The sequence below is a fragment of the Schistocerca americana genome, chromosome 5 (genome assembly GCF_021461395.2).
Source record: "Schistocerca americana isolate TAMUIC-IGC-003095 chromosome 5, iqSchAmer2.1, whole genome shotgun sequence".
NCBI lineage: Eukaryota > Metazoa > Arthropoda > Insecta > Orthoptera > Acrididae > Schistocerca > Schistocerca americana.
In genome coordinates, this window is record NC_060123.1 from 84,659,224 (window position 1) to 84,667,089 (window position 7,866).

General features: G+C 49.2%; 1 non-coding gene across 1 annotated transcript; it reads left to right on the forward strand.

Annotated features, from left to right (window-relative positions):
* Window positions 1–1,429: 1,429 nt before the first annotated feature.
* Window positions 1,430–1,511, forward strand: Trnas-gcu. The gene has a single exon. It is a non-coding gene; the product is annotated as a tRNA-Ser (tRNA).
* Window positions 1,512–7,866: the final 6,355 nt, after the last annotated feature.

Here is a 7,866-nt window from a genome sequence, read left to right on the forward strand (position 1 = left end):
GACACATACGTTGTATGTTAAACAATCGAAACATTTTTATTGGCCGATATATGGAACTTACTCGCTCACAGCAGAAGTTGGAGGCTAGGGACGCAATCAGAAGTTCATAGCAAGTGGGAAAACTCAAGCGGCCTGCACATACGCATCAACAACATCTGGGGAAGGGCGTAGAAGGACGTGTATACACGCCTACAACAGCGCAATGGTACATTGTTTTCAATGCTAACTGCAGGTATTTTTTTTTTAATCTTTCAGACCTTGCACAAATGGTCAGTGCTGAGGAAATTGTTTTCAGAGAGCAGAAAGAACATCTTCGGAATTTGTATTTCTGTGGAATACTAGATGTTATTTATTGTTTTATCACCAGTTAACCAACTCAGTACTAGGGCCACACTTTATTAATTCACGTTTATATGGACCGTTGTGCACAACTTACAGTAGTGTTTCTTGAGTGTGGTTGATGTGTTGGCAAATGTGCCAACACCTTGTAGATAGAGGAGGCCGAAATGCAAAAGATAGCAGACAACGCTTGGATGGTGGCGGAGGACGTCGTGGAAGACATCCGGACAACAAAAGGAAAATTACTGAAGGCATCTACCAGAACCAACCATCGAGCATTCCAGAATGGACCAGCAAAATCGATGTGCAAGCGTTGGCAAGGGGAAGTGGCGTTTGGCCATGCAAAGACTTTCCGCGGCGGTGCGGATTGTTGCTCGGCACACGCCATGCAAGAAGAACACATATTCGTAATCGCAGCATCGATTCCGAACCAAGTACAGTGCTGACGAGCAATTGTTTCGTTCACACTATACCCCAATGTCCTTGGTGAAGAAGCCGTAAAACAGAGGACTGTAACGAACGTGGGACCACGACTCTGGACTGATCATTATCAGAACGCAACAACAAAACACCACGTCGAACAAAAAGTCTCTCCTTATGAGCAAAAAATCGGCGAACCAACGGATCCTCGACCCGAGACTTTGACAAAGGCCATTGCGTAGCAACAAAACGCAAAACGGTAGCAAGGACAGGGTCAGCAGCTGTGGCTGTAGCTACACGACGAAAATCAATCGGAAACGATTCGACCACTTCATCGGTTTCCGCATCAATGAACATGCAAGCAAGTTCGGAAGAATCGAATGCTTTATCCTCAGCAACAGGCAAACGGGACAACGCATCGGCGTTTCCGTGCTTAGCAGTGGACCGATACAAGATATCGTAGCGGTACTGCGAGAGGAAAATAGACCAGCGAATGAATTTCTGCGCTGTACGCGGAGGTACAGGCTTGTTCGGATGAAAAAGCGACGTCAAAGGTTTGTGGTCTGTGACGATGGTAAAGTGACGACCATACAAGAAATCATGGAACTTAGTAACACCAAACACGAGAGCCAAAGCTTCTTTCTCTATCTGCGAGTAATTTCTTTGCGCAGACGAGGTGGCCGAGTGGTTCAGGCATTGGAATGCTAATCCAATGTGCTCTGCACGCGTGGGTTCGAATCCCATCCTCGTCGCCAATGATGTGTTGGCAAATGTGCCAACACCTTGTAGATAGAGGAGGCCGAAATGCACGCTATCTAACGCAGACGGGCGTGAATTCTGGAACTGGATAAGTAGTGAATGCTAATAAGAAAAGTTTGCAGCTCCTCGAATACTTAACTTTTAATTCTTGTTGTATACATCGTTCTTGATGAGACATTTCATACGATAACTATCAAACTATGTAAGGCTAATGGCGCCTTGCTAGGTCGTAGCCATGGACTTAGCTGAAGGCTATTCTAACTGTCTCTCGGCAAATGAGAGAAAGGCTTCGTCAGTGTAGTCGCTAGCAAAGTCGTCGTACAACTGGGGCGAGTGCTATTCCGTAACTCGAGACCTGCCTTGTGGTGGCGCTCGGTCTGCGATCACACAGTGGCGACACGCGGGTCCGACATGTACTAAATGGACCGCGGCCGATTTAAGCTACCACCTAGCAAGTGTGGTGTCTGGCGGTGACACCACAGTGGTTCTGTGCCGTGCGTCATTCTAGCGCAGAAATAAATGATAGGTGCTATCATACCACAAGGCATACTGTACTTCATCGATAGGACTGCTTCTGTGTCTACTATTAATAAACACCTGTTCGTAACTGTATACCTCGTAAGTGAGCCAAAACAACTGGTCGATGGCATAGCAGTGATTGCTTCTACTTATGAAGACACAAAGACATCAAGCGAATTCATAAGGCAAGATATGGAGACCGCAACCACATAGTACAGGCCCACTTGGATTGTTTACAAGAAATGCAACTCATTCGAGTTGAATATCCTGAAACTCCTGACACGACATTCATAGAATGCAATAAACGCATCCAGGTTCTGAAGTCCCTGAGTGAGGCCTGTGGCAAGATTCTCACACCAAAAAATTTACACACTTTCTCCGCAGACATTTGTTCGGCGCTGGATAATCCACTTCGAGAGGGAGAAACTAGCCGAAGGAGATGCACTGCGGTTATTGAAATTTTTAGAGGAAGATGTCGATGGTGCAGCACTCACTGCGCGAAAGATACGTAAGGACACGCTACTCACGAGCACCTCTGCTCCTTCGTGCACATCAACTCATGCCGCAGGCACTGTCAACGTTAGCTCCAAGCAAGATCGTTCGAAACACGAGACCACACGTACCGTGGAGCTACGCTGCGTTTTTTGCAAACACAGAAATCACTGGGCACTAGACTAAGACGGAACAGGATATTCCAGAGCTCCTCAAAATGCTAAGATCGGGAAATCAGGGTTTTCTTTGTCTTAGTCAAGTCCACTCTGTCAAAAACTATTAGAAGAAAGGAAGAGCCGCCTGCTCTTACAGCACAGGGAGTCGTCACCGATAAATTTGTGATGATTCGAACTAACCTAAGCCATACCGCGAACAGTGTGATTTCCTCGGCGTCCCCGTTAATCGTTCAGCAGCCATGTCGTCACGGGACGTTCAAGTTTCACGCATCTTCAGACGACACGTGCGTTTGAAATAGGGCCATCAGGCGAAAGCCGACTTACACGTTGTACTTTGCATTCATGCAGCCAATCCACGTTCACTTCGAAGGTTGTATCAGTGCTATAATGGACGCTATAAGAAATACATGGCAGTCACAGGTTTTGGGGTAACTACTTTATTGAACGGCACGTTTCAACTTATACACCGTAATATTAATCAAGGTTAAGGAGAACACAGTCATACGTAGGTATGAAGTCGAATATCTCATCCTTCAGACTATGAACGAGATATGAAGTCAAATATCTCATCAGTGAGACAATAGATGAGATGCTTTGCTGAATACTATATATGACGTTCTCCTTAGCCTTGATTAATATGATGACGTATAAATCAAAACACGTCATTAAATAGTCACCACACAATCTGTGACTTCGACGTATTTTTATAACGTCCGTTATAGTACTGAATTACATAAAAATGGGCGCATATTTCTTAAATGACTTGGCGTCACACCTCTTATCAACGTTCATTTGCCGAAATCTGATCGATAAACTAAACCTACAGGTTATCGTTAGTCAGCCTCTGTCAGCAGGTGATATTTCTATTAGAAACTTCCTTGACGCCCACGAGTGGCAGACGTGTGCGTATCGATCTAAGCAGCGCCCGCAAGAAACGCTCATATTGGGCTCAGAACTTTCGAGAGTTTACATAGCTCCACGAAACATCCGACTGTGCCCAGAGATGTCGAGATAAATCAAAATATCGACACAGTTGGCTGACACCACTAAGGAAAACGTGATATTTCTACAGAGTTACTTCCTGGAGCGGGAGACTATTGGGAAATAGTGGAAGACGCAGCGCCAAAACGCATTTCCATTTGTTCTTCACAAGTCGTGGTGCCGTCTAAACTCGGATGCGTCCTCAGTGGATATAGCCCGGGTGTTTTAGCAAAACATGCGACCGTCTATCTCATTAATTTAGCTGTTGAATAACCGAATAATGGCACTGTATGTAGCTTCTGGAACTTGGAATCAATCGGAATCAGCACCGATCAAGAACGATTAACAAGTGAGAAAGAATGAGCGGCACTCAAAGATTTTTCCGCTATGTTCATGCTTGCAGACCAGCAGCGAGTAGTTCGCCTCCTTTGAAAATGCGCTTTTAACAAAGGATGGGGCCCCTCCACGCCCGCACCAACGTGGTGACCAACACAAAAGTTCTACTGTCACCTCCGTATGCATGTTAGTTTTGAATCAAGGCGTCACAGGATGCAGGCTGTGATGTCATCCATGCGTCTGGGTAAGACTACTCATTAACATGGTCCATCAGGAGATAGAAGTGGTCGAAAGCGATCGAAGGGTAGCGGTTGTAAGAGCAGAGGAAAAAAAGTGCCAAGGCCAGCGCCAAGGGAAAAAAACCTCTGCGACAGTAGGACGGGTAGTAAGAGCAGTAGCGGTTTGCTAGCTGCGACAGAGCATGCAAGGTGAGGGGGGTTAGCGTGAGGTATCGTGCAACGTTACCTATGTACTGCGTGGTCGTTCGCTGGGTCAGTCCGGTGCCGCGGCTGGGCTCCCTCGTTGTCTCCTGGGCCGGCCGCAGTGGCTTACTCCCTGTAACATAAAAGTTCGGCGCGGCAGCGCGGCGACGCTTGCGCGATGAAGACTGCCCTGGCGGTTTTCTTCTTTGCACCTTTCACCTGCGGTGCTGCTGGGGCAACCGCTGGGACAGGCGCGCGAACATCCTTCTGCGAGGTCGCAGGAGTGTTCGCAGGTACGACTGCACTGAGGCCTTGGGCGAAGACTGCTCGCAGTTGCCTCAAGGCCTCTTCCTTCTCTGCAGCCACGGCGGCTGCGAAGGCAGCCCTCTCCGCCGCCATGACGGCTTTGAGGGCTGCTGTGGCCTCCTTCACGGCGATGCCGAGCTCGAGGTCACATCTCTTCGCGGGAGGGCGAGCTGCGTCCTGGCTGCCCGTTTCCGAGCGGCCGTCCCCGCCCCTGGCAGGTGGATCTGCTGCTGCGCCGTCCCTCAGCTGCACCGGGCTGATCTCCGCCCTACGCCGTTTCCGACGTCGTCTTCTCTTCTGCTGCTGCGTCGGTGCGGCCGCGGCCGCTTCGCCGCCCCCGGCACGGTTGCGGCTAGAGAAAGCCGCGCAACCGCGCCAACTGGCGACGTGCGGGCCGCCACACCGGACACAAGTCGGTAGAGCGTTGCTGCCGCGGTCGCAGGCGCGGCTGTCGTGCTCACCTGAGCACTTGACGCACCGCGCCGCGTTGCAGCAGTACTTCGCAACATGGCCCTCGCCCTGGCACCTGAAGCACTGGGGCTGAGGATCCATGGCGGTCGGGAGAGCTTCCGTCGTAACCGGGAAGCCCAGCAACTTCCGCAAGTCGAAGATGTCGCTCCCGCCGTCGACCGTTTGCACGGTCACGGCATAGAGCGGCGCCCTCTTCCTGTTGGTCCGGTTGTGCAACCTTGCGGCTGCATTACCAAACCCGGCTCGCAGCAGCCCTTCCCGGACCGCTGCCTCGTCACAGCACCAAGGCAACCCCCTGAGGAGTGCCTTAGTCGTCTTCATCCTTCCTACGGAAGGTGCCTTCTCGCGCGCCGGCGGCGCGTCGACGATGTGGTCGGCCACTGCGACCTTGATCGCCCTGTGGTCGGCCACGTTTGCGGCTCGAACGCAGATCAGCGAGTCTGTATCGACAGACTCGTAGACCACCTCGTTCCGAGCGCAGTTCGTCATGGTGTCGAACAGCGCTGTCCACCCGCCTTTGCACTTGACGTACAAAGGGGGGACAGGCCGCGACTCGTCTTCTCGGGAGTTCCTTGCACGGTCGGCAGACTCAGAGAGTCGCACAACCGAAGGACCCTTCGTAGCGGCAGGTTTCCTCTGCGCACCCTTCTTTCCCATGCTGCGAGGCGCGGAACACGACAATTCGCACGCGTTGTCAAAACAACGCACGACAATTTGCTCTCCGCAGCGCCCACAGCACAGAAAACCTCTTCACAAGCTCTCAACGGCCGAGTAAGCGAAGCGCGCAACAGCAGCGATGTGCTCGCCTCGCCAGCTCAGTCCGCTCTCTCTTTCGAAAATGCGCTGTCGTTCTTCTGAACAACTTTCACAACGCCGAGAGACGTTTTGCTGCCTTACAGATAAGACTATGCAGAAATGCTGAATTAATACACGTTTACGGCAACTTAAGGTTAGAGTATGTTATTTTATTTTCATCGTCAATTGATCAAGCGAGCCTGAAATGACTGAGATCCTTCTGAGATTCCGTCTGCGACGCCTTGTAATCATTTCCGACATTTTTCAGGCTTTTCTGCAGCTCTCTCTGCACCTTTACGATATAGATCTTACTAGATCCTTCGGGTACAAGACGAACAATTACAAGGTTGAAGATCACCTTACTGCAGCAGAACATGCACACGGCTCAGTTTGCTCCAGGAACTGAATCGGAAAGCAGCCTGGCCTCGTTATATTACGAGCTATCTTCGCTGAAGAAGAAAAGAAAATTTACACTGTCGAAGTGGGCAATTAATTCGCAACAGATATCGGAATTTGGAAGGCGGATGGAAGAGATATCCAAACGAAAGTCCCGATTCTAGGGATGACATAGAACTCTGAACAAGACACATTCTCAGTGAGTCAGCGACAAGTCACCGAAAAATTTTTAGAGGCACTTGCTACAAAAAGAAATTAATTACGAGCAATAGCAGGTCTTTCTGACACTTTGGGATTAATAACACCGCTATCCATAGTTGGCTGTTCGGACTAGTTTGGGACGAATCCCGCCTCACAACCTATCGGCTAATGGCCCACCTGGATGTCAAACCATCGTGACTTATCTAATACTACTATTCCAAGGTGGATGTAATTGTCGGAGAACGATGGCTTCTATATTCAAGTTTTCTGTGATGTATCTGAGAGGGCATATGATACCCTCTTGTATATCACTTCTAGCTATAATATTTCGGAGCTAATGTGTAGTAAAAGTAGGTTAGCAGCCGTGAAGAAAATAACACTTCCTCGGCTTGAACTGCTAGCAGCGCTGACAGGAACCACATTATTATTGCAAGGTCACAACCTCTGACCTTAGTAGAGCGGCACTTTGCACTGATTCCACTCTAGTCATGGATCAAGGATCACCTCGCCACTTGCCGGCCGGAGTGCGGTTCTAGACATTACAGTCTGGAACCGCGCGACCGCTACGGTCGCAGGTTCGAATCCTGCCTCGGGCATGGATGTGTGTGATGTCCTTAGGTTAGTTAGGTTTAAGTAGTTCTAAGTTCTAGGGGACTGATGACCTCAGCAGTTAAGTCCCATAGTTCTCAGAGCCATTTGAACCTCGCCACTTGTTAAAAGTTAGTATGCAACAAAGCGACAGAAATAGAAACACTCACTACACCGTTTCAGTGGAGACCTTGTTCAGGGGAAAACAACTCAGTGGACTTAGTTTCAAGAGGATCCACATCTCAGATGTTGCGAATACTAGACATCTGATGGAAGCGAGCAATCATCACACATCTATTGCATTTAAAACATTATTGGAATCTAGGGAGTTTGATAAATCTTCTCAGACTTTACTCATTCGATCTCCACAATCACTCATAGACGTAAACAGATTCAGCTCTTATTGGAAGCTTAAGCCGCGCGGAGTGGCCGCGTGGTTTGAGACGTCCTGTCACGGACTGCGCGGCCCCTCCCGCCGGAGGTTCGAGTTCTCCGTCCAGCATGGGTGTCTGTGTTGTTGTTCGCAAAAGTTAGTTTAAGTTAGTTTAAGTAGTGTGTAAGTCTAGGAACCGATGACCTATACAGTTTGGTCCCTTAGGAATTCACACACATTTGAACATTTGGAAGCTTAAAAAACTCCTTCAGAAAAAGGACACTTGCGAAAA